This window comes from Pelodiscus sinensis, chromosome 3 (genome assembly GCF_052426305.1).
Source record: "Pelodiscus sinensis isolate ZL-2025 chromosome 3, ASM5242630v1, whole genome shotgun sequence".
Classification (NCBI taxonomy): Eukaryota; Metazoa; Chordata; order Testudines; family Trionychidae; genus Pelodiscus; species Pelodiscus sinensis.
Window position 1 is genome coordinate 176,553,398 of NC_143054.1, and position 27,694 is coordinate 176,581,091.

The 27,694-nt window shown below is 41.7% G+C and overlaps 1 long non-coding RNA gene across 1 annotated transcript; it reads right to left on the reverse strand.

Moving 5' to 3' along the window:
- Window positions 1–123: 123 nt before the first annotated feature.
- On the reverse strand, window positions 124–27,084 carry LOC142827686 (uncharacterized). The gene is made up of 3 exons (XR_012902397.2): window positions 27,037–27,084; window positions 1,032–1,423; window positions 124–345 (listed from the first exon to the last, which is right to left on the reverse strand). It is a non-coding gene; the product is annotated as an uncharacterized LOC142827686 (long non-coding RNA).
- Between the last annotated feature and the right edge of the window lie 610 nt (window positions 27,085–27,694).

A 27,694-nucleotide genomic window follows, 5' to 3' on the forward strand; every position in this document is an offset into this window, starting at 1 on the left:
CGGCGGACATTTTTATTTAAATGCCGCGGGGGATATTTAAATCCCCCGCGGATTTCCCTACGACGACTGCTGAAATTTACATGCCCCTTCCGGAAAAGGGGCCAGTGTAGACGTAGCCAACATGTATTCAAGATGGCCTACCTGGTGTCAGTATAATTTCCACTCCTTCCTTCCACATGGAGCCCAGTCCCATGAAGAGTTATCACTTTGTGAAGCACCAAGTCACAGTGGCACAGAAGAGTGAAGAGGGATGAGATCGGTAAGCCAAACACAATTTTCAGGCATAAATCTCAGGTCCATCATCTGGTCAGTGCCACAGTCATCTCAATGCCTTCAGTGGGCTGGCTTCCATGAGTAAAGAGGATTCATATCAGTAACAGTCTGCAGTTTCTGGGCCCCACCTACTATTTCCATATACTCTGTATTCTGGCTGTCAGCTCCTTCAATTCCAGGCTTTCCAAGGAGCAGAAGACTGATGCTGTCTGCCCCCCCCCCCCCCTGCAGGCCCCAGGGGTTGTGGGATGGCGTATCCTCCATATGAGTCACCAGGGCACCCCGTTCTGGGTTTACTCTAGCCTTGTATACCAAAGGGTGTGGGTCTACACATGCATACAGGCTAGGGCATTTGGCATGGCAGCTTGTTCCTACCCAGGGCAATATCTGTGCGTCATCCGCCAGTGGAGCCCTCACAGTCTCTGGCCCCACAGCCCCATGGGTGGGCAGCGATAGCGTCTGTTCCAAGCCGCCTCTGAGTCACCATATTGTAGTCGGCTAGTCACTCCCCGGTCTTAGTACCCTGAAAGCACTACAGTTAACGGGCTGAGGTAGGGGGACCCGGACCCTCCCTCTCAACTGGGTCCCAACACAGGACCCAAAGGGTAGTGGTTCCTCCCCACTACTCGGGTGATGGGGTTGAAACTGCAACTCACAAACCCTCTTGGGGAGACTGAAGACTCCCCGTCCTGGGCCTCTTCCTACCAGTCCTAGATACTTCAATGCCTTGTCCCCAGTGGGTCTGCCATGGATCTTACCACCAAAGCCGATGTCATCTGTTCTGGGCCTTTGGTTCCTTGAATGTGAGCGCTGCTGGATCCCAGCTGGCTCCTATCGTCCAGGCTCTGTCGACTTGATCCTCCATGGGGGGGGGGGGCATCTCCTGGGCTGTCTGGTCAGCTTGGCCCCACCTCCCAATGGTGCCCAGCCAGGGATCCTGATGAGGTCCCCTGTACCTCCCCGCCCAGCTCTGGCCACCGAGCCTCTGGCTGTGCCTCTGGTCCATGCGCTCTGGAGCCGCCGCCAGTTCCGATTCCTCTGACCCCGGATGCGGTCTTCCCATGCCATTCCCTGCCCTCCATGGCTTCCTGCCGCAGCCCCTCTGGCCTGCTGCCCCGGGGTCGTGACGGGCTCACCCAGTTACACCATCCTGCAGTGGTGACAATGTTCCAAATCTATAAATTCACTGAGAAGTGAATCTGGGAGATATGAAATGTGGCAAACTGGTCTTCCTAGAACTAATCCTCTGAAATGGAGTGGGTAACAACAAAACAAGCTTCCTTGCATTACCTCAGCACATACTGCATTGATTGGAAAAAAAAAAAAAAAAAAAAAAAAAAAAAAAAAAAAAAAAGACCGTTCCGATTGCCCAGTCAGTCTTTAGAGTCTCTGAAAAACCAACAGTAAGAATGCCAATAAAGGTTGAGGCTAAGTGCAAATTTTAGATCTGAACTCAGATGTGAACCTGAAATTCACATAAAATATGGGGGACAGGGTGGAGTGAAGCTCAAAATGTTTCAAAGTTCAAAATTTTGACATTCTGAAATTTTGAATTTCGAAAGAGAAATTCTCAAATTTCCTGTACCTAGTCATACTACTATCAGCTGTATTAGTCAGATTAGCATAATTAATGGCATTCCCAGGGATGGGAGACATACTTCTGTAGGTCTTAACCTCTCTTATTTGCTAAAATGTTTGCGCAATAAACTCAGTGCTTGTGCAGTTCCATGATCCCAGTCCCAATTTAGTAAACCCTATTTAAAGGATTAAAATATACATATATATTGGGCAGACTGAAAAACAGACTATAATCACAAAGTAATTATTGCAGGGACCGGATAATACTACATGGTACAAATTCTCATTGATCACCTAAAATTGTTTGCATTTCTAGCTCTTTAGCTACCACAAACAAATTACAATGCACCCTAGTAGTTAAAGAATTAACAAAGAAAAGATTTTACAGTCTTTGTACAATTCTAGAGCTCTAATATTTAACATCAGTGCTAAAGAACCATATCTTATTTATATCTGCCACCTGAGAAATGATGAGCATTAATCTTTTCTGGGCTATCAGGTGACCATTAGTATTTCCATCTCAGTTTATGATATTATTATGAGGCCCAATCCACAGTGGTGGAGAAAGAATGTTTTTTGCCAGAGTGCAAGAAAATAAGAAAGCAGGACCTGAGAGGTCACTGCATTCTATCACTTTTCAATTCCAGTTAGAAGAAAAAAAAAAACCAAGAAAACCTTTGAATAACCAGTCTCATTATTGCATCCTCTTTAAAAAACACTAATAATTAAATCAAAGTAATGGGATATTCTTGTATTAAAAATGACATCTTTGACATTTATTTAATCATTTGCCATGTGTGTGAGAAAGAGAGCGAGAGAAACTCATTTAAGTGGGAATTTTTCATCTTCTTCTTGTCCTCCCACAGCCAGACATTTTTCTAACAGAATTAAGACAATTTAGGTGCATTCACAACTAAGTTACTTGCTTCTCCTATTAAAAGGTTAATGCTCACTTTTTTCCTGCTACTAAAGGCAGCATAGAAACAGCAACCAGTGCAAATAAAAAAAAAAAAAAAAAAACCACAGAAGTATTTTAGAAAACTGCATTTTTAACATTTCTCAAACATAAAAAGCAAAACAAAAGCACAAAAATGTCAAAACTAGAAATATTTCAGTGCTATTACAGAACCAGCATTAGTTGTATTGACCATAAGGAAAAAAAAAATAGATCACAGGTAGTTGCTACCGGTCTGCTTCAAAGAGAAGGCTGCTGTACTATCTGAATTCTTTATGGACAATCAATGCCTACAGACCAAAGTCTAGTATAACATTTCCAGTTGCTTTTAGGACTTAAGAGGGCTAGTGTGAACATTCTGGAAAGCTGGTTCTATTTTCTGGTCACTATGATAGCATTAGAGTGGTTTCACTTTGATCTAATGACAAAAATCTCCTGTAATATTATTCAATTAACAGAGTATAACTGGCATGCAAATACCTGATAGATTTTTATTGCGAGGCAGGGAGACCTAGTGGATGCGACACTGTATTAGGAATCAGGAGTCCTGAATTCTAACTCTGCAACTGACCTGAAATGTGACCTTGAGCAAATCTCTGTTTCTTCTCTCAACCTTGTTGTGACTGGGTCTCAATATGGGCCACACGGAGATTGTTCATTTAAGGCAAACTGCAAAGAATGGGACAGAATCCCCAAAACTGGTGGCTATTTCAATATTTGGATTTACCAACCCAGTAACAAAACAGCTTCCACTATGCTTTACTGGTTATTCAGAAGCCAAAAATATTGTTTCCTTAAAACAACCTAGCCTTGGGATTCCTCCCAGATAGCAAAGTCAAATATGATTTGAGATTACTGAAAAATCTTGATCATATAAAAAAGTTTCACAGTTCCAAAGGATGGTCCCAGGTTAGTGAATATTTCAGATCTTAGTCAATTCTTATTAACTAAACTAAAATTTATTTAAAAAGACAAGAGCAAACATTGGTTAAAAGATTGTACATACTGAGTACATTTCTGATATCAGTTCCATAATAGAGATGGTGAGTTTTGGAGTTGAGAGTGAGTCCATAGGCTTGGTTCAATGTTCAATACCAGTGTAATCAAATGAAATTGGAGACTTTGATCTTATGATTCAATGCTAAAACATATGAAGATTTGAGATGGAAGGATCAGTTCCTAAGAGTTTTTATAGAGGCTTTTGCAGCCTCTTGAAAAGCACAGTCCTTGAATGATCAATAGTCACTCAAAATTATTTCACATGAAGAAGTGGGTTTTGCTCATGATACCATATATGTTGCTCTTTGAGGCTATGTCTACACTACCAGATTATTTCAAAATAAGTTATGTCAAAATAATAACTTCTGAAATAAGCTTATTCCTCTTCACAAGCAGGAGTTATTTTGAAACAACAAGCCCATTATTTTGAATTAACAGTCTTGGTAGTGTGGATGCTCGCCTTGTTATTTTGAATATGCCCTAAGTTACCACAGGACTGCTTGCTGATATTAAAGTTACAGACTAACATGGCTCCCCCTCTGAGACCTTTTATATATAAATACCCCCAAAAAAGTCATTAATTACTAATATGTCTGGGTATGTCTACACAGCAAAGTTACTTGAAAATAACAGCAGCTATTTCAAAATAACTTTCCTAGTGTCTACACAGCCATTCCATTATTTTGAAATTAATTTGAAATAGCGGAGGGCTTACTTAAAAATTGGTAACCTCATTCCATGAGGAATAGTGCCAATTTCAAAGTTGCTATTTCGAAATAAGCACTGTGTAGATGCTTATTTCGAAATAGGGGGCCTCCAACCCTTCCCAGGGTACCCTGCTGGCCGCCCTGGCCACAAGGCAACTTCTGACCTGATGCCCTGCCAGAACTGGTTCCAACCAGCCTTAAATGCGATTCAATGTCCACTCAATGTGGACGTGCTATTTCGAAATAGCAAAAAGCTATTTCTATATGCATTTTGTGTGTAGACGCGGTATTTCGAAATAAGGTATTTCGAATTAACTATTTCGAAATAATACTGTTGTGTAGACATAGCCTCTGAATCTGTTTCAACTATCCTGCCAGTGGTTTAATGCTTTTTGGCTCAGTGTCAAAGTTGGTCTCTGACCCACTCAGAGGCTATGTCTATGCTACAGTTTTTTGCAGGCAGAGAACATGCTAATAAAGCGCTCACTAGAATGGTCGTGCTGTCATTAGCATATTATCTTCCCAAGGCTTTTTGCACAAGTGGTTTTTGCACAGAAACAAGCAGTATAGACGGATCGGTTTTGTACAAAAACTCTTTTGTGCAAGATCTGTATACCTCCTTTTTTGAGGCATGAGGATCTTGTGCAAAAGGGAGTTTGTGCAAAACGGATCCATCTACACTGCTTGTTTTTGCGCAAAAACCTCTTGTGCAAAAAGCCTCGGGCAGAGAATATGCTAATGACAGTGCGACAAATGCTAATACGTGCTTCATTAGCATACCCTATGCCCGATGCCTGCAAAACCCTGTAGTGTAGACAGACAGAATATAAACTCTTGGGACAGGTCCAGTCTAGGTGTTTCTACAACACAATGAACATTCAATCTCTGCTAAAGCCTTTTAGGCACTACTGTAATTTAAATAATCATCATCCCTCTCAACATTTATATAATTTAAGCATTACTGTGAAATCTGAGGGTAAAAATACAAACTGAATTTATAAATAAAACTTGACAAGGGACTTTTCAACAGCCAGTCAGGTTTACTCAGAGAAGACATCCATTCATTTATATATGGTGGCTGTGTCTAGACTGGCCAGTTTTTCCAGAAAATCAGCTGCTTTTCCAGAAAAAGGGGTTGCCAGCTGTCTATACTGGCTGCTTGAATTTCCGCAAAACCACTGACTTCCTACTGTAAGAAATCAGTGCTTTTTGCGGAAAAACTATGCTGCTCCCGTTCGGGCAAAAGTCCCTTTTGCGCAAAGGGGCCAGTGTATACAGCTGAGATTTGTTTTCCACAAAAAAGCCCTGATCGCAAAAATGGCGATAGGGGCTTTTTTTTGCGGAAAAGCGCGTCTAGATTGGCCATGGACACTTTTCCTCAAAAAAGTGCTTTTGTGGAAAAGCATCCATGCCAATCTAGATGTGCTTTTCCGAAAATGCTTTAACGGAAAACTTTTCCGTTTAGACTGGCATGATTTTCCGGAAATGCTTTTAACGGAAAAGTTTTCCGTTAAAAGCATTTCCGGAAAATCATGCCAGTCTAGACATAGCCAGCGTGTATAAACCATCATATTAGAACTATGCTGCAGACAGCTAAAACCATGAATGCAATTAAAAGGGAGATGTAAAGAGCAAGAAAAAAAAGGAAACAGAGAAAAAAGAAAAAAAAACTTCTGACAGAGAGAAGCTGAAAGATTTATTTTCTCAGCTAAAAGATTTATTTTTCTGAAGTTTCACCAGGATCTATTTTTCCTTTAATTCTTCTAACTGTAACTACTCAGCTAAGGTTACCACCACACTTGGGAATTCCTTCTGTCTGAGAAGGGCAGGATATGGCTAGTTAACTATGTATCCCATCAATGCTCCATGCAACATGCTTAGAATGAGCTGAGGTATCTCCTTCTCCCAAAGGCTGATCATGTTGCTTCTGTCTGGTTGGTGAGCAGAGATTGGCTCTAGTCTACTGCATAGATTTGGGCCACCTCTGGAATACTATTCCAGCCAGATCCTTGTCTCCTTTGAAGCTTCACTGTCAAAGTGCACATCATAATGTAATTTGACTAAAACGGATGAGGGAATAAAATTTTAATCCCCATCCCTCTTTTCCTTCACTAAGTGAGTGATACTACAGGGGAAAAAAAAAAAATTCAGTCCAATTTATTAGAAGTATAAGGGATTCTGTCATTTGGAAAATCTCTTTCTCTCTGGTTTACTCTAGGGCTACATCTAGACTGGCATGATTTTCCGCAAATAAGTTTTCTGTTAAAAGCATTTGCGGAAGAGAGCATCTAGATTGGAACAGATGCTTTTCCGCAAAAGCACTTTTTGCGGAAAAGCATCCGTGCCAATCTAGACATGCTTTTGCACAAAAAAGCCCCAATCGGCAGTTTTTTTGGGCAAAACAAATCTGAGCTGTCTACACTGGCCCTTTTGCGCAAAAGCTTTAGAGCAAAAGGACTTTTGCCTGAACAGGAGCAGCATAGTATTTCTGCAAGAAGCACTGATTTCTCACATGAGATCGGCAGTGTTCTTGTGGAAATTCAAGCGGCTAGTGTAGACAGCTGGCAAGTTTTTCCTGCAAAAGCAGCTGATTTTGCAGAAAAACTTGCTAGTCTAGACACAGCCTAGGGGAAGATGTACTGGAAGAGGAAAGTACATATTTATTAGTTGAACTTATTCTGCCACAGACACTTAGCATTATTTCCCTTCCTTTCATGTTCTTTCTGCATCTGAATGAATGATAAGAGAAATGCCTGTTTGTATATACGTACATATAAAGGAAAGTTTGACTTGAATTGGTGGTTAAGAGGAACCCCAAGTATTTGAAATCTGCTGCTAACAATACTATGCTACTTCTCTAATTCAGTAAGGATAAGTCTATACAGCGGGACTATTTCAGGATACTAAAAGTATCCTGAAATAGCTACCCTGCATCTTTTGAATGTGCCCACTATTTCAAGACCTATTTCAGCATCCCTGTAACCCTAGTTCCAAAAGGGTTAAGGGATGTCTCAAAATAGTGTATTTCAAAATTTGGTGATGTGTAGATGCTCCAAATGCATCTTCAATCGAAATAAGATGCGCAGTCTGTGTAGTGCAAATTGCGTATCTTATTTGAGTTTAGGGTGATGTGTAGATGCACCCCAACCATTTGAGTATGTAACTAGTGTTTTCTAACTCTGAAAAGCAACTTAATGCTCTTTATTTCATACAAAACCAAAGAATATCCATTTAGCCAAATGCTATAATGCATAATTCAGACTGCTTTGGAATTAGCAAACATATCATTTGATGTGGAATAACAGTTTCAATTACACCACTTCATCTTTAAAACAACCTAATCTCATCTGCCTTAGATCAGTGGTTCTCAACCTTTTCCATAGCATGACCTTGTATTACAACAGAAAAGAGTTTTGGGATCTCCACTCATGTAACTGCAACAACAAAAACAAACAACTCCTCTCACCCAAAAAACCACACACACACACACACACACACACACACACACACACACACAAATAGAAAATGGCTTCAACTCTCCTGAACTTGTTCTTGGCCCAAGACTGTGAACCCAAGCCATAATCACTCACAGGAGTAGAGCTCTGGTGCTGCAGCTCATGTAGAGAAATGCAAGTAATTGATTTTTCAGTTCACTGGCCAAAATAGAAAAATAATATTGTTTTGTATCCACCTGAAAAAAGAGGTTTTAAATTTCAGTGAACTGAAATTCAGAGAAATTGAAATGAATTGTGTTGATCAATCTGGATTTACAATTTTTGACAAATGAGAATTTCATTAGAAAAAAATTTCCCCAGGTTTGTAAATATAATATTTCATATAAAGTACTGTACAAGATCTGTTGAATTTGTGCTTTTAGGCCAGTCCTTTTCACTTTCTTACTCTTTACTTCCTTTGACTACTAGGCTATGTCTACATTGGCGGTGTCTTGTGAAAGATGTTCTTGCGCAAAGGTTCTAGTGCAAGAACTCTTGCACAAGAACACATCCACACTGCCATATGTGAGATGTGCTTTTGTGCAAGAGCATCCAGGGCAGTGTGGATGCTCTCTTGTGCAAGACAGCTCTGATGGCCATTTTAGCCATAGGGCTTTCTTGTGCAAGAAACCCGTCATGCGTCCACATTGCCCTCTTGTGCAAGAGCTCTTACACTCTTTTCTAACAGGTGTAAGTCTGCTTGTGCATCTCTTGCACAAGAAGCCCTCTCTTACCACACTTTACAGTAAATCTTTTTGTGCAAGACTGAGTGGGAAGTGTGGACACTCTGGAAGAACGGCCCTTCTTGCGCAATAACCCACCAGTGTAGACGTAGCCCCTAGGGACTACATCTACACTGGCAGTTTCTTGCACAATATGGGTATGTCTACACTACCCCCCTAGTTCGAACTAGGGGGGTAATGTATGCATACCAAACTTGCTAATGAAGCCCGGGATTTGAATTTCCCGGGCTTCATTAGCATAAAGCCGGCGCCACCATTTTTAAAAGCCGGCTAGTGCGAACCCCGTGCCGAGCGGCTACACGCAGCACGGACTAGATAGTTCGGATTAGGAAGCCTAATTCAAACTATCTGTACACCTCGTTCCACTAGGGGGGTAGTGTAGACATACCCTAACTGTTTTGCAGAAGAGTTCTTGTGCAGAAAGTCTTCCACAAGAGTGCATCTACACTGGCATGTGCTTTTGCGCAAGAGTGTCTATGGTAGTGTGGACACTCTCTTGCTCAAGAAAGCCCTGATGGTCATTTTAGCCATAGGGGTTTCTTGCGCAAGAAATTCATGCTGCCTATCTACACTGCCCTCTTGCACAAGAGGGCTTATTCCTCATGGGGAGAGGAATAACTCTTCCAGAAGAAGCCCTGTTTTCCAACTCTAGACTATAAATGTACTTGCGAAAGAACACGCATGGAGTGTAGACACCCAGCAAGTTTTTGCACAAGAACAGCTATTCTTGCTCAAGAAGCCGCCCGTGTAGAGGTAGCCCTATTGTTCCAGAGCCTATTGCATGAAAAGTAGAGCTGGTAAGGAATTTTTCAAAATGCTTTTCCTTTAGTATTTTCAGAGCAATTTGTCAAAACCAAAACTTTTTTGCAGAAATATATTTATTTTGTCTAAACTTCTGTCAAGAAAGATTCTCAGGTCCAGGATGGAACGCTAGTCAAAACCAAAGACACGCCCAGAATACCCAATGGTTAGGTTTCCCTCACCTAGGATATGGGAAACCCTGATGTAAAAACTCAAATCAAATTAGGGATTTTGAACCTGGGTTTCCCACCTGCCAGTTCAAGAATCGTATCATTGGATCAGACTATTTTGCATATGGGTGGCTCTGGTATCTTATTGTGAAAATTTGCATAAGGTCCGTTTTGTTCCAAATCAGAATTAAATTAAATTTTGAAACCTCAGAATTATTATTCCAGACACCCCAACGCAAGTGTGGAAGAAAACATTGTCCTCACTCTGTGTTTGTAAGCAACAAGTAGCCAGAGGCAGTTTTATTACGAGCTGCAGCAAGGGGAAAAACTGGTTTGGGGGGGGGGGGGAAGGGACAGGAGCCCCCCGAGGAAGATCTTCAAATACAAGCAATTTATATACTGCACATTAGATACAACAACAAGTCTCCTTCCCATTACAAACACCAATGTCTAACAATTATTTTAGTTCCACCCAGATGCTCCTTATCTCAAGGTCCCTGCCAGAGTCAGCATTCTATCCTTATCTCCATATGGAGGCGAGAGGTGAAGGCAGCATCTTATTACAGCTCTCGCATTGTCAGGCCACAAATTTAGCCTGACTCTTGCTACTGACAAACTAAGATGGCTGCACACAAATTCCCTTATTCCCTTTTCCGTGCTTCCGCACAAGTTATACTCAATTTTATTTTGTAATACATAGTCCTGTGATAGAAATGTCCCTTGTAAGATATAGATATGTATTAAATCAGAGAGAGAGAGAGAGAGAGACAGAGGAGGGGGGTGGCTGTCTAACAGTAGTGGGAAAATAATTAATACTGCATTATGGATTGATTCTAGCCAGATCTTAAGTAGACCTAAGTGTGATAACACTGTGCACCATAAACTGTATTCTCCAGACAAATCAGCAATAAACCGAGCCAGGGGCTGGTTTATGTGTATGTCCAGCCTCAATAATAAACAACCCGTTTTGCATTTTAGACCCAAGTTCCATCTTTTCTATAATATGGGACATCACATGTTGGATGGAAAGTACTTATAGAGAAGGATCCCCTGGGTACATCTATACTGTATGCTTATTTCAGAATAAACTATTCCAAAATAGCTTATTTCAAAATAGCATGTCTCCTCTGCAGAGAAGCCTCAGAATTAATCTGAAGCAGGCTTCCCCAATGTAGATGTGCTATCTCAAATTTAGAGCTCCAGGAGGTACTGGGGAGGAACAACTTAGAATGGACCCGGTGAGGGGCTATTTCGAAACAGCAGCAGTGGAGCATCTATAAAATAGCTATTTCGGAATAGGCATTATTCCTCATAGAATGAGCTTTACAGACATCAGAATAAACCATCTGTTATTTCAAAATTTCAGAGTAACGGAATAGTTGTGTAGATGCTCGCTTTGTTATTTCGAAATAACACTAGTTCTCGAAATAACAGTGCAGTGTAGATGCACCAAAAATGGCCACCTGTTTGCTTGTGTAGCTCTGCAGCATTTTTACTACTGAAATATTATTTGATCATTGCCTTGAAGTTTCAGCTTCTGGAGTCAGGTGATTATATGAGACTATCAACACTCAAGGTCATGGAGAAAATATTGAGAATCTGAATTACAAAGGCTCAGAAACCAGAAGGCAAAAAGAAAAAGAAAAAGAAAAATTTAGTCTCAAACTTGAGTCACCTGACACATGAATTCTGAACATTCAGGGATGGTTATACTGCAAGAAATGCAGTATTACCACCCCTGGACTTTAAAAGTCATAGGAAAAAAGCCTCCAAGATTGCCAAATTTGCTTGAGACTAAACAAACAATCCCCCTCACTGTTTCAGGTCTGATTCTGGTGCTAAACTTTTCCTCTGAAGATATCCTATTCCCTCATGAAAGCTCAGCCTGAAAAATATGCACAGTGCAAACACAAATGTGGATGTGGTTCCTTATCTCCCCTATGACACTTTCCTCTTTCAGCTCCACAGACATTACCTAGGAAGAGGACAGCCCTTCATTTAGGCTAGCACGTTCTATTCCTCCTGAATCTACTACCCAAGTGGAGTCAAGCTCTACTCAACCACTTTGGTCAGGCTCCAGAAGTCTCTCTTAGCTGGCCCTTGTCTTCTCATTCAATGGCTCCAGCACTTCCTCTTGTCTCTGTTCTTCTGAGGATGGACTACCAGAGTAGTCCCTTCTGGCCCTGCTCTCCCACCATCAATAACTGCACTGTGCTGAAGGGGTGAGGCCGCTGCTGCCAAACTTGGCCTATAGGATGAACTTTGACCAGCTCTCCTATGCCTTACCTGCTCTAAGGCTCTAATAAAAGTGGAGCAAATAACTGACTGTTTTGGTTCATTGGAAATTAAAAAAAACTGAAAGTTCCAACAAATTCAGTGAATTGAAAAAAAAAATTCATTTTGGATCAACTGAAAAGTTTTATTCTGAGAAAATTCAATCAGAAGAGAAAGAGATGGAACTACCACCCTCAATTACAGCAGTTAGAGACCTCAGCTGGGATGTAGGTTCCCTCTTTGCCTTATACAGATCAGGGCTTTGAAACTGAGCCTCCTACTTTACAAGAGCACACCCTGACCAGGGCACGATGAGATAGCCTGGTGGGGGACTCCTTTCTTCATCTCTACTGCTGAGCCTGTTTTAGTATGTTTAGAATACTTGACTACTCCTTGGAGCAGGGTCATGAAATGGAGTTCCTGTCTGTCAGGTGCACACCCTAACCACAAAGCTATTGAATCACTCTAACTTTTGTTAAAATAGTCAGTCACTGGGCACACGGTGGAATAGCTTCAACAGGCAGAGAGAAGTGAACCATATTCTTTCATATTGCAGGTGAGTTCCTTAACCTCTGGGCTAAAGGTCAAAGAAGGGAGGCAGAACAGAGATCAAGCACTTCTTCCTCCTCTTTCGAAGACTTAGGTGCTATTCACAAATTGCCACAACTATTCAGTAAATTCATTACCAAATTGGCAAACAGTTTTGAATCAACCCACGTTCAATTTTTTAACAAATAAAACTACTAAAACCCTAAAAAATACCCTCACTATCCAGAACACATAGGGATGCAGGAAGCTTCTGCAGGATACTCAAGCAGAACTCCTGAGCTGCCTGGAGCTCTTTGCAAGTACATTAGTTCAAGAACTCCTCCTAAAACAGTAAGAGCTATGGCTGCCAAATTTTGTATGCAGCTTCCTCTCATCCTAACTTAAAGCAAGGTCAGGGTTTCATTGTACCAGGAAAACGGGAAGTCCTTGGAATGGGATTGTTTTCCCTAGTCTAGAAAGTGAAAGGCAGAGAGGAGGGAAGCGATATTCAGAGTCACCACTGAGGGGGCAGTGAGTACAGGGGAAAGCTATACAGCAGAGTGACCACTTGGGGCAGATGTACCACCAAGGCTATGTCTAGACTGCAAGCCTCTTTCGAAAGAGAGCGTCTAGACTGCACGCAGAACTTTTGAAAAAGCGGCTTGCTTTTTCGAAAGAAAGCAGCAAGTGAGTCTGGATGCTCTTTCTAAAGAGCCCTGTTTGCATTCAAGAACGCCTTTTTTCAAAAGAGCACTTTCAAAAAAAGGCGTTCTTCCTCGTGAAATGAGGTTTACTGCCGTCGAAAGAAAAGCCACGTTCTTTTGCTTTAATTTCGAAAGAACGCAGCTGCAGTCTAGACGCAGGTGAAGTTTTTTCGAAAAAAGGCTACTTTTTTCAGAAAAACCCCTGAGTCTGGACACAGCCCAAGAGAGTGGCCATCTGGGGCCAGGGCTCACCATGTTGCTATCTTAGGGCATGTCTACACTGCAGCATTATTTCAAAATAACAAAGTGCATGTCTCCACAGCAAGCTGTTTTTCTGAAATAATTTTGAGATGGCAGACTTCTTACTCTGACTTTTATAACCCTCATTTCATAAGGAGGAAGGGAAGTCAAAGGAAGAGTGTTCAGCCTTCAACTTCCTGCTGTGTAGACAGTGCTAAAAGCTAATTAAGCTATGCAATTGATGTAGCTGAAGTTGCGTATCTTAATTCGACTTTTTCCCTGCAGCATAGACATGCCCTTACAGACCTGGCAAGTAACCTCCTCTGCCCCAAACCCTTTCTCCCACTTGCCCTATCACCCATTCCCAGCTTCTGACAAACAGAACTAGGGATACCAAACCATCCATTTATGACTACCTAAGAGCTAAGCTAGAAATTTAGGCTCGAGTACACATATTCTGTAATAAAAATTAGGCACCATTGTTGTGTTATTTAGTTCATGTTGTCCTTAGGGAATTTTTCTAAGGAAACAAGTGTTACTTCAGTTACACTATCATTCATTCATTATAAAGAATCTCTAAAGTGACATTCTAGATCCACTTCCATGTCAATATCTTGCAAAAACAAGGAGAGATCTAAGCATGTTCTAGGAAACATACTCTCATGGGGTATGTCTACACTACAGCATTAATTCAAAATATCTTATTTCGAAATAACGCATCTACACACAAAGTGCAATTCAGAAAAGGATTGGGATATCATACAGGAAGATCTGGATGATCTTGTAAATTGGAGTGATAGCAATAGGATGAAGTTTAATAGTGAGAAAGTCAGGTTATGCATTTAGGGATTAATAACAGGAATTTTAGTTATAAGCTGGGGGCACATCAGTTGGAAGTAATGGAAGAAGAGAAGGACCTCAGAGTCCTGATTGATCACAGGATGATTATGAGCTGCCATTGTGACATGGCTGTGAAAAAGGCTAATACAGTCTTGGGATGCATTAGGCAAGGTATTTCCAGTAGAAATAAGGAGGTTTAGTGCTGTAATACAAGGCATTGTGAGACCTCATTTGGAATACTATATGCAGTTCTGGTCTCCAATGTTTAAGAAGGATGAATTCAAACTGGAACAGGTACAAAGAAGGGCCACCAGGATGATCCGAGGAATAGAAAACCTGTCTTATGAAAGGAGACTCAAGGAGCTTGGCTTGTTTACATTAACCAGAAGAAGGCTGAGGGGAGACATGATTGCTCTCTTTAAATATATTAGAGGGATAAATACCAGGGAGGGAGAGGAATTATTTAAGCTTAATACCAATGTGGACACAAGAACAAATCGATATAAACTGGCTATTAGGTCTTTTGTTCCCGCTACTTTCCTTGGAAGGCTGTTCCAGAACTTCACTCCTCTAATTGTTAGAAACCTTCATTTAATTTCAAGTCTAAACTTCCTATCTGGCTTCAAGGTTAAGCTAGATGGGTTTATGAAGGGGATGGTTTGATGGGATAACATGATCCTGGCAACTAATTGACCTTTCGCTATCGGTGGTAAATAGGCCAATGGTGGGATGATAGGAGTTACAAATAGAGAACTTTTTCCTGGGTGTCTGGCTGGTGAGTCTTGCCCACATGCTCAGGCTTCAGCTGATCGCTGTATTTGGGGTCGGGAAGGAATTTTCCTCCAGGGTAGATTGGCAGAGGCCCTGGAGGTTTTTCACCTTCCTCTCTAGCATAGGGCATGGATCACTTGCTGGAGGATTCTCTATCTATTTGAGGACTTCAGTATCTGAGATATAGGTGAGAGGATTATTCTAGGAAAGGGTGGATGAGATTCTATGGCCTGCATTGTGCAGGAGGTCAGGACTAGATGATCATAATGGTCCCTTTTGACTTCAAAGTCTATGAGAAGAGAGAGTGGGAGAGGGGAGGGGGAAAACCTGGGAGGAGGGAGCTGGAAGGGAGAAGCAAGGGGAAAAAGGGGGAGGGGAAGTTCAGGGCCTCGCCAGACCAACTTGATTTTCATGCAAACCTGCTCCTGGGTTTTCATGTGGCCTTTGGTAGCCAGGCTGGCAACTATCCTGCCATAGATGGCCACCATTTCTCCATCTAGTGCAGAGATCATGGATGTTGGGGGCATCCACCCCAAACCTGAATAAGGTCCATGATCTCCACCCTGGACCATGGAGGCACCTGCCTTCTCCAGGTCCTGGAAGGCTCCTGGAAACTGGCAGACTGCTCCTGGGGAACGGTGGATGGCTGGCTGCCAGTGGCTTGCTGGCTCATGTTTTGGGGCCACTGGGTCAGGGACAGTGATTGCTGGCTCTGGGCTGGCAGTTGCTTTAATATATATGTATATTGTATGCCAGAAGCCAACAATATTGCTATGAAAGGTAGACGGAAGTTTTGTTGAACATGTTCGTTATCACATGAAAGGTGAGGTGACCACAAAAGGTAAGAATCACTGCATAGCCTGTAACTTATATTAGCTGAAGATCTGGTCCTACCCTTTTAATTGATTTCTGAGAGCGATTCAGCTGTGCCAGTTCTAGTTCCAAATGATGACAGATGAGAGAATCTGCAAAATTACATTGTCCATTAAGGAAAGAAGCAAAGTTACTTGGAGAGACATTTTTTAAAATGCTTTTACAACATAGCTCCAACAAAGATCTTTTACTTGTTTACATGGATGCAGTGAGTAAAAGTGTGTCATGTATTATATTTTGAAAAATCAATATTTTCTACAAAACAAGAGATACCTTATAATGTATTTGTTTTGGCCTATGTCAATGCCTGTTCACAGGGTGCACAATGCAGGATAAGCTGTTAAACTAGAACATGTAGGACAAATATTATCTGCAGCACAGAAGATGCCAACTACATGGCTGGTTCTTGCCTTACTGAAAGCCTCAAATCTTGTTTATACAGAACATGTTAAATGCAGGAGGGCACCTATTTGCTAGTAAAACTATTTCAAAAATCTGACTCTTAAAAATCATTGGGCTATATTTCATCCATTTAATCTCTCCTGCAAAAGACATTAACTGAAAACCCAATGGATTGGTAGTCACTGGGTGGTAAGGGAATGCCTGTGGATTCTGGAATCTTGTTAGAGTGCCTGAATTCATATCAAAGCAATCCACGTTTGTCAGATATATCACAAGCACTGAACTGTACTGAAACTTGATTACTTTTCTTTTAAACTCTGGTAAGACAGTCCTTTTCAGCACACTTTGAAAAATCCCCTAGACACAGTCTTTAGAACAGGACCATAGAAAATTGCGCAAGCTGGAAATATTTACAACATTAAACTTTATTTTTTTTCTGGAAGCTAAACTAAATTGGGCAGAGAAAGAGTCTTATGGGCACCTTATGCATTTTTGTCTTAGAGATTTCCTGTCAACATCCATGAAACTTTCCACAAGCAGTCTAACTTAAAAAATTATGCAAAGAAAAACATGACTTGACCCTTAATTCAATAAGTCTTTCATTAGTGTTGTTCCCTATCCTTTTCATACCACCTTCCGTTCCTTGAGAACATACAGTGTTAAATTTAGACCTGATGTATGTAGATACAATTACACTGAAGTACATGTTTTGGTGGGAAAAAAATAACCCTAAACCTTAAAAATATCCCTACAGTCACTAAAAGTTAGATGGACACATTACGGACAGAATTGTCCACATATACCACATGTTGTAACCATAAAATCTCCTCTTTCAATAGCTGTACACTAGTCCTATGCTAGCAATTTATGTATCAGAGTAGGCTTTTTCCAGGTTCAAAAAGACTTGTGGGGGCAAGGCCGGATTAACTCTTCTGTGGACCTGGGGTTACTAGATTTTGTGGAGCCCCCTAGGCTATGGAGTGGGACCAGAATAAGGGATTCAAAGTGTGGGAGGCAGCTGTGGGTTGAGGCGGGAGGGAGTGAAGGCTCCCACTGGGGTGGGGGTGGGCTCTGGGGATGAGGTGTTTGGGGTGCAGAAGGCTACTCCAGGCTGAGGTCAAAGGGTTGGGTGTGAGGGAGGGTTGTTCAGTATATGAGGTGGGATATTAGTGTGGGGGTCTGGGTAGCAGTGAGGGGAGTTAGGGACTTAGGGTATGTCTACACTGCCACCCTAGTTCAAACTAGGGTGGTTAATGTAGTCAGTCATTCGAACTTGCAAATGAAGCCCGGGATATTTAAATCCTGGGCTTCATTTGCAAGTTCGAATGACTACATTAGCCACCCTAGCTCGAACTAGGGTGGCTAGTGTAGACATACCCTTAGAGTGCAGGAGGGGGCTCAAGGCTAGGGCAGGAGGTTAGGATGCTGGGGGCATGTCCCCTTTTGGGAGAGGGAAGCAGATGGCCCAGTGCAACCCATATTGCTCTGCAGTCACCTGTGGGCACCATCCACTGCAGCTTCCTCTGGCTGGGAGTCACCCAGGTGGAAGCCTGAACGGTGAGGGCGGCACTGGGATGGAGCTTTCCCTGGTGTTCCAGCCCAGCAGGGGGGGTGGCTGTGTGTGGAGGGACAGAAAATATGCAGGGGCTTTAGAGACTGAAGTGGACGACTCCAGTGCTCAGGGCACCCCGCTAAAAGAACATTTGCTGGCCTAAAGTTCTTTTGGTGTGTCCCTCCTCAGTCCATGGCCCCGGGCCCCTTAAAGCCCCTTTCTTAATCCAGTCCTGGAAGGGGGGTTTTCACTGTCATTTCCCACAAATTTATCTGTTTTCATTATCTGCACTTGGAACTATTTCACCTTTTAAATACATGTAAATGCAGAACTACAGATATGTAATATGTTTTATAGCTTTATGTGGAAGCAGTGTAGAAATGAAATCCTTTAGGGGGTTCTGAAACAGTTGCCTACATAATAAGGACCAAAGTACAGGCAGTCCCCAGGTTATGTACAAGATAGGGACTGTAGGTTTGTTCTTAAGTTGAATTTGTATGTAAGTCGGAACTGGTACATATTGTAGGGGAAACTCTAGCCAAACATTTCTCCAGAGCTCAGTTTTATTCTCCCACACCTCACTTCCCTCAGTCCTTTATTCTCAAGCTGAGGTGTCTGCTGAGAAAAGCCGCTCCATATCTCCCTGGTCTGCTGGGGAGAGGGGGGGAAGGCACTAGCTTCGTGTCTCCCTGGTCTGCTGGGGGGGAAGCAGCTAGTGCGGGGTTGCCTCACCCCATTTGTAAGTAGGGATCCGATGTAAGTCGGATCCATGTAACCTGGGGACTGCCTGTACTTGACTCTTCGTTGTGGAGGAAAAAATCAGAGTTTTAACATTAGCCCCACACATTATTTTTCACAGCTGTGCCAAGAATTTTAACATGGGGGAAACTGACAATATTCAGTATCACTCAACCTGACACCTACCATTGAAATCAACAGGATTTTTCCCTGTGTAAGAATGGAATCCCTGTGAGGTGACCTAAGGGCTATAATAGAAAATTACTAGCTGGCTCACAGTCTACTCAAGAAACAGGACTATGTAGCACTTTAAAGACTAACAAGATGGTTTATTAAGGTGATGAGCTTTTGTGGGCCAGACCCACTTCCTCAGATCAAATAGTGTAAGAAAATTGTCACAACCATATATACCAAAGGATACAATTACAAAAAATGAACACATATGAAAAGGACAAATCAAATTTCAGAACAGAAGGGAGATGGGGAGGGAAGGTAAATGTCTTTGAGCTAATGATATTAGAGGTGATAGTTAGGGAAGCTATCTTGCCATTTCAACCAGAAAGGACATTGTCTCAACAACTTGATTACCTGCATCCTGCTTCAAAGACCTTTTAAGACTACACTTGAAAGAGAATCCTCTGAACTGTCATTCATGCTTAAATTTCGACACTTTACAGCTAAGCTTAAACAAAGACATCAATTCTCTTACCCATTACAAAGATAGCTTCCCCAATTATCACCTCTAATATCATTAGCTCACAGACATTTACCTTCCCCCTTGCATCCCCTTCTGTTCTGAAATTTGATTTGTCCTTTTCATATGTGTTCATTTTTTGTAATTGTATCCTTTGGTATATATGGTTGACAATTTTCTTCCACTATTTGATCTGAGGAAGTGGGTCTGGCCCACGAAAGCTCATCACCTAATAAAGGCTAACAAGATGGTTTAAAGTGCTACATAATCCTGTTTTTCGTTTCAGCTACACCAGACTAACATGGCTACATTTTTATCACTAATCTACTCAAGGTTTTTCTTGAGCACAGCTGTGCCAAGATCTTGCATTCAAATCTAAAATGACCAAATATTCACATGGCTCCAAATCTCATTACAAACTTGAAACACAACCCAGGCTGGTCAAAACAAGTGCATGAAATTTTCATGCTCCCCAGTAAATCCCAGGTTCTGCCATTCCCTCCCGCAAAAGCAACCATGTATAAGTTTTCATTAAGATAATCATAAGAAATTCATGTCGTTCCATTCTTTCAGTTGTTTTGATGATGTCAAACTCATTTGTGAGAACCCACAACGAACAAAACAAAAAGAACATAGAAATTGCCATAGTGGATCAGACTAGTCCAGCAAGCGTGATGCCTGCCACTGTAGATCACAGGGTATCAGATGTCTCAGAGAAAGGTAAAAGTAATCAGGCAATAGGCAGCAGTGGATAAACTGTTCCCAGGAAAAATTCTCTAATGCTTCCCAAACTATGGCATCATGCCCCCTTTTTGATTTTTGAAAAACCCTCACACCTCCCCCACCCAAAAAATAGCAGCAAAACTTGTTGACTGGGGCAGCAAAACTTGAGGGGGGGGGGGGGGGAGAGGAAGAAGAGGCTGGGTCACCTCACGCTGCCCCTGGAATTTCTTCATGCCCCTCAGTTTGGGAACCCTCAATAGTCAGACATTTTAAAATGAGGGATATGGGATCTTTCGGAAAAGGCTTTATTTTCCGAAAGATCCGTGTCTAGACTGGTGCTTTTTTTCCGCAAAGCTCCGAGCCAGAAAAAAGCAGCAGCCATTTTTATGCTAATGAAGCAGGGGAGATTTAAATCCCCGCTTCATTTGCAATTGTGATATGTCTAATTTGCATCCCTTTTACGGAAAAGGGATGCAGTCTAGACACAGCCACAATGTTGTAGGTGGGAGAGGCCAGCCAGCAGCCGGGGGGATTGGATTAGCAGGAGCTGTGCTGGTGGACATCCAGCCCTGTTAATCTCATGGGCTGCCTCAGCTGGAGGGAAAGAGGTGGAGCGGGGGCAGAGCAAGGGCAGGAAAGAGGCAGGGAGATGGCAGAGCAGCAATAGGGAGAGACAGGGTTTTCCTTCCCTATCACATAGACCCTGTCCACCTTCACCAGTCACCTCTGGTAATGACATAGTTTGTTTGTTCACTACGCTGTTCCTTATGCATCCAGAGGGAATACAAATAATTCAGAAACAAGTAAGGCGCATATGCAATTCAAATTATTCTCTCCACAGTATATTACTTTCCATTTATCAACACTGAATTTCATCTCCTATTGTGTTGCCTATCCATCTAGCTTGGTGACCTTTGAAATTCCTCACAGACTTCTCTGAAGTTGGCTAACCTTAAATCATTTCAATGATCTGAAGATTTTGCAACCACACTGCTCAACTTTTTTTCCCCCGGATCATTAAAAGATTTAAAACCTCTAGTCACAACAGGGAACTTTGACTGATCTGATGTTAACCTTCTGCCATGGTGAAAGCTGACCATTTATTCTCACTCTGTTTTCTATCTTAGCCTACTTTGCCCCTTACAGCAGGACTTCTTGTGGCTCTGCATGAGATTGTTTGTCACTGGTATTTATGCACTCACACAATTGAACTACTGTAAAATTTTAAGAACAAGTTTTCAAACTATTAAGAGACCATTTTAAAACTGTTGTGCAGGTTAAATCTTATACTAGGGGCCCACGTCGCCAATAATGACTATAAACAACTCCCACTGAAGTCACTGGAAGGCCCACATACCTGATAGATTTTCAGGCCCTGGGACTGTACACTACAACTGGTGAATTAAGAAAGCACTGGTATAGGAGCAAGGTAAAATAATCAGGGCATTGGAAGGAATGCACTTAGGCTGTGTTAGACTGCATCCCTTTTCCGTAAAAGGGATGCAAATTAGACACATAGCAATTGCAAGTGAAGCAGAGGGATTTAAATCCCCCTGCTTCATTTGCATAAACATGGCTGCCGAAAGATCCCTTATTCCTCTTAAAATAAGGATTTAAATCCCTGCTTCATTTGCAATTGTGATGTGTCTAATTTGCATCCCTTTTACGGAAAAGGGATGCAGTCTAGACACAGAGTATTGTGCAATGGATGAGATAAGAAAGAGCAGAAAGGCAGAGTGGAACCGGCGAAACAACAGAGATAGAGGGGAAATACCAAGGGAAAAATAAATAAATAAAAAATAAAATAATAATAATAATATAAACACACTCGTCAAATACTGCTCCGAGATGCATTTGTGGTTCCCAGTGATTTCAACAGAATGATGAGATTCATCAACCAACAGAATCCGACTTGAAGAGAATTCTGATAGAACAGAAAATGGAGAGTGGGGAGAGAATAGAAGGAAAAGAGGAAGAGAACTAAATAAAATATATGACACAAAATAACTGGAGGTGATGGGAAAAGAGAGAGAATAGGCAAGGATGCCTATTTGTAGAAGAGAGAACATTGCTGATGTAAGCAGGGGCTGAACTGCTGCTTGCTATCAGCCAGCTAAAAAGAGGGGTGGGTGTGCCCACTACAAGGCTGTGTCTAGACTGGCAAGTTTTTACGCAAAATCATCTTCTTTTGCGGAAAAACTTGCCAGCTGTCTACACTGGCCGCTTGAATTTCCCCAAGAACACTGATGATCTCATGTAAGATCGTCAGTGTTCTTGCGGAAATACTGTGCTGCTCCTGTTCGGGCAAAAGCCCTCTTGCACAAATCATTTGCGCAAAAGGGCCAGTGTAGACAGCACAGTGCTGTTTTCCACAAAAAAGTCCTGATGGCTAAAATGGCGATCGAGGCTTTTTTGCGGAAAAGTGTCTGTGGCCAATCTAGACGCGCTTTTCTGAAAATTCTTTTAACGGAAATCTTTTCCATTAAAAGCATTTGCAGAAAATCATGCCAGTGTAGACGTAGCACAATTCTTTAGCTCTGCAAGGTAATTAACTGTTAACTGTTGATACGTAACTACAGCTCAGGAGAGAGTCCGAGGTGTGGCTATGTAAATCCCATTCAGCCAGGGCTGATGGAAGGTCAGTGTTGGAATAGAATGTGGAGAATTGTATATAATTTGGGACTGTTGTGGGGGTCACTAATCATGCTACCCCTAAATGTGGGAACTGTAAAACATGCCACCAGTGCTTGCAGGAGACACACCACCATCATGGTAAGAGGTCTCGGAAGAACAAGCCTTCCCCCTTCCAGAGTTGAGTGAACTGAGCTGGGGGGAAGGGTTAAAGGGCTTGAGTCAGCTGGCTTCACACCTGCCAGGTGTGAGCTATAAGACTGGTCCAGCCTGCATCTTTCCCCTTTGTTTTAAGGACAGACCTAAAGCAGACTCCCTGGCTGTGTCTAGACTGGCAAGATTTTCCACAAAATCATCTGCAAAAATGGCGATCGGGGCTTTTTTGCGGAAAACCGCGTCTAGATTGGCCACAGACGCTCTTCCACAAAAAGTGCTTTTGTGGAAAAGCGTCCTGCCAATCTAGACACGCTTTTCTGAAAATGCTTTTAACGGAAAACTTTCCCATTAAAAGCATTTCCGGAAAATCATGCCAGTGTAGACATAGCACCTGAGGAGTCTTTTCTTTTGCTAGTCCAGTGATAGCTGGATTCATTTGCCAGTACAGCTGGTGGCTAAAGAATTGAAATCACTGAGAGCTGAAATCACTAGTTTGGCTGAGAGCCAGGCCTATTGCAGCCAGTGAAGTGGGGCGACCAGCGGCATGGCGTGGAGCAGCCACCAGCGGCGTGGAGCGGCAGCGTTTTGTATAAGGTGCCCCCTATCTATTCCCCCACCCCCATTTCTACCCAGGTTGGGAGGTGAAACCCTGCGGGTGAACTTTGGGACTCTGGGTGGCATGGACAGAGACTTTTGGGGTGTTGGACTCTTTGGACTTTGGGCGATTCTTGGCTGGGGGAGAGGGGCTTGGCTCATGTTTGGGTTATGAACTCTGTTTGTGATGTTTTCCCCAAGTTAATGCCGTATGACTTCTCTCTGTTTCATTAAATGTTTCTTTCCTACACTCAGACTCAGTGCTTGCGAGTGGGGAAGCATTGCCTCTCAGAGGCGCCCAGGGTGCGTGAATTTCCCAGATTACTGGGTGGGGACTGGAGCCGGTTCTATGTGAGATGGACCCCAAGATATTGAACCCAGCCCTGGTTACTGCCAGGCCTAGCCATCAGAAGGGTTACACTAGTATGGATGATTTAGTATTTAGATATGTGACTTAGTATACCAATAAAGTAGCACATGAGTAATCCTAATAAGAATTAATACTTTCTCCTTCTCTTTTTCCCCATCCTAACATTCTCTGAAATGCATAGAAAATCCAGTCTTTGGAGCATTTTAAAATGAGGATTAATTTGAGTTCTAGACACTAGAGCTATGAAAAATGATCTGTTTTTCCTACTTAATGAGCATTCAAATTAGAAAAATGCTATTATATAAATATTGAAAACTTTTATCCATTTTCCAAACAATTGTTTGGGGACATAGAACATGATGGAATTCTTATCTGTAAGGCAAAACTGTAAATTTGACTCCTGCCAAAATTCACATTTTGCAGAGATATATATATTTGCTTTTGTATTTTTTGACCAAAGATTTAAAAAAGTGTCCCAAAATCAGAAATTTCAGTTCAATGAAAAAAATTTGAAGAACAATTTCTAAGGCTTTTTTTTTTTAAATAATTACAATAATACAGTACTGGGTTCTCTCTTCAGCTAGTATTAACTGGTGTAGCACCTTTAAGAATCAGTGGAGCTACATTGATTTATACCAACAGAGAGAGTACCTTATTGTTATTTCCCTGCTAATGAGTTGTGGATAAAATCCTGACTTTCCTAAAAATATCTTATAGTCATTATCCAAAATATCTCAAAGCAATTTATATATGTTAATTCAGTTCCATTGTGAAACAGTATAGATAAATATTATTCCCATGTCTTGACTTGTTCAATAACAACCTCTTGGATTGTATGTACTATCATTGTATGTGAAGTTATGAAGTAGCACCATATGTTGTTACGGACATATGTTGTGAGGCTGACAACACCAACAGCTAGCCTTTCAGTTATAACAAAGGAGTAGCCATCAATAGCAAGACAGTTGTTAATGGCTCATCAACACTCAATCCAATGTTCCAACTGCTTTTAGAGAAAGCACATCCTCAATAGAGATGGTTTGACCCCCACATCACAAGCAAGGATCTTTCTGGCAGCTGGACATGACACCATCACTTGCCTCCCCCCCCCCCCCCCCCCCACACACACCTGGAGGAAAGTCTGGGGGGAAAGGATTTTGAACTGGGGCAGAAAGGTCCTAGTCTGGAAAGGGAGTATTGAAGAGCTGTAAACTGTTGTACCATCTATTGGCACGAGAAGAGATGATTGATTCAACTCTTGCTTAGATTAAAAATTTAGAAAGCGTATTTATTTATTTTTTTAAGGTAACCGGCTCTGACCTTTATGCCTACAATTTATAAATCATTTACAATCTCTTTCCTCTCTCTAGTTAATAATCTTATGTTAATGTTTTATCCTTAACAGTGAGTTTGCCTTCAGAGTTGGGAAATCTGCTCAGGTTACCCAGGCTGGTGCTTGCCCACTTTCCTATTAAAAAGTTGCAAGTTAGCATACACTGGTCACACTTGTGATGAGTGCATAATGGTACAATTCTGGGGTGCATAGAGGGAAATGGATGGAAGTGTTGGAGCCTTTATTGATGGTTCCTCATTCACTGGAAAACGATTCATATGACTCAGTTGGGTGTGTCCCTGCCTGCCAGAAGTGTGTTGCTTGACACAGCATCACGCTATGAGAAGCAACCCAAGTTTGGGTGTTTGGAAGGTTTATTAGTCCCACAGTCTACATTGCTTCCAGAAATCCTGTCACACATACAGAAACTGTTAATCTTATTCTAGAATATCAACTTCTCTGATCTGAAGTTGTATTAACTTCTTTACTGAATGCCACTGCAGTATACATTCCTTAGAGAAGACTATAACAGTTAAAACTTTCAAAATCAACCTTGTCCCATTTCAAGGAGAGAGAGCACAGTCAAACTAATCATGTTCCTAGGATTCAAGAGTTTCTGGCAAGCAAGAACCATAGCCACTGAGCAGCTCCGGAAACATAATTGGTGCAGGAACAAAGGCTATATTTAGTTCAGACGTATGATAGCATAAAAGAGTTAATGCTGGAACTTCAGAGAGGCTATTATGAATCTAAAAAATGTCACAACTTCTTTACAATCTGTGAAACAGTGCCGTCCTTTTCCTTCTAAGACATCATTATGCTTCAATGAATATCACAGGCTTGAAAGTAATGGAATTAGATCAACATCACAGTTCTTTTCAGCAAACTTTGCTTTTTACCTCTGAGAAATTAATCTTTTTATGAGATACTTCTTTAAATACAGCCACCTTCTTGCTGAAAATTTTCATTTCACATGTATGTGTTGCATGCAGGAAGATATGGAAAGGCATCAAAATACCTTTTTAATAAAAGATGCAAGTTTCTAGTTTAGGTTTAACATTTCTGAAGCAGCCTTACAAGAACTAAATTGCAGAAGGAGTCTTTGACTCTGGCATATATATGTGGATAGAAGGTTTATTTGCCTTTAAGTGAGCTCCAGAATGTCACAGAGATGCTTCTTTGACATGGTCCTTAGTAAAGTCAAAGAAAGAGAGGGAAAATAACCCAAACATGGCATCATCTTTTCTTTTCCATTCGGTGTTTTCTCTAATGAAGGCTAAAAGTTTCAAAAGGTTTGTACCAATGAATTAGATACTTGAACCTGCAGTCTCTGGCACACATGATACTTATGCCTACTAACCATTTTCTAAGGAGAGCACAGCTGGGGCTTGACAGAGTTATGCCTGCCAAAAAATTTACGCCTAGCAGGAGGGGTAGGTTAGAGAGGTGAAGTATAAAATGTTCTCTCCAGAAAATAGGATTTTCAAAGGACACAATAGTGCTTGCAGCTCCAAAAATCTGTGCCATGATTTGTGCCTCATAATGGTGCCACCAGGTACTAACTGCACATCAACTTCACAAGACCAGACATTTTACGCTGCAGTCAGAGGAAAACAAAATGTAACAGGCATTCACTGGCTACTCAGTCCTGTTGCAACAATAAACACTTATCAGTTTAGGAAAGATGGAGAGAACAAGAGGAAAAGCAGAACTAGGAAATCCATTGCTTCTGAAGATGCCAGAGAGCCTGACCCCACCTTCACTACAGGACATGAGTTACCGGCTTCTAGCTTCCAGGCAATCAATATTCAAGAGCACACATGAGACAACCAAAGATTTTCTGAACCCCATGTAAAGAGTTACACTGGGACCTAGAAAGACAAACACACTTACCTCTACAATAGTAAGTACTCAGACTGATGGGGAAAAGGACACACCACTTTGTAAGAGCACTCCACTCTGAAAACCTTCTGAGAGGCTTATTAAGCCAGGCATAGTCACTCCCATATTTATTACCTGATACCTATTACCTGTTGATTTACAGATGATAAACATCTTATTTGGGGGGGGGGGAGGGGGAAGGTTCTCTCACCAGCTGCTAAAGAATGAGGCTATGTTACTTGCTCCTGTCATTCCCGCTGACTGGTTTTCAACAGCAGCCTTTTCTAACACTGTTCTCATAAGAAAAAAAAGCAAATGACTATTATTAGATGAAAGCTGAGTTCCTCCTTTACATTTTGCCTAACCCAGGAAGACCCATGGCTGCAGGCTTCTCAGATCCCAAAGGTTAGCTCTGCTGAAAGTATTTGCCAAAATCTATGTAGTAATCATGAAAGGAAGAATAAATCAGCATTTCCTGTTTATGTTCCATCCTTGCAAAGATAATGGGATTGACTCAAATATCTCTAGGGGATCTGAGGTTCTCAATAAACCCAAGAGGTGATTATTTCATTCTGAATGTTTTGTCTTCCCCAGAACCCTTTTCATCACAGCAGAAAGGATATTCTGCAGGTCAAAAATGCCTTGTTTATGCAAAGATTACTCCATGGGT